This window comes from Bufo bufo, chromosome 2 (genome assembly GCF_905171765.1).
Source record: "Bufo bufo chromosome 2, aBufBuf1.1, whole genome shotgun sequence".
NCBI classification, from domain to species: domain Eukaryota; kingdom Metazoa; phylum Chordata; class Amphibia; order Anura; family Bufonidae; genus Bufo; species Bufo bufo.
The window spans coordinates 347,766,983-347,767,325 of NC_053390.1; positions in this window are offsets into that span (position 1 = coordinate 347,766,983).

Consider the following 343-nt stretch of genomic DNA (forward strand, 5'->3'; position numbering starts at 1 on the left):
TCATGTCTGTGCCATTGGTTTGAATCTTGAAAAGTTAGTGACCTTTGGAGATTCAGTGAAACATTTTTATTCTAATTTCTTGTCACCATACAGAGAGATGATGAAATAACACATTATTTCGTAACTATGCCAGGCTTTGTCGCATGTAATCTTTTAAAGGGGATGGCCTATCACTAGGATAAGCAATCAGTGTCAGGTGCCAGTGCCATCTCCATAATGGGGGGGCCCCCAAAGTGAACAGAGCCACTACACTGGCATGACCAACCTGCTTTCGCTGCTATGAGAGTTCCAAAAATAGCGCTGATGTGCGTTCTCCATTCAATTCTGTTTTGGGTTGTTTATT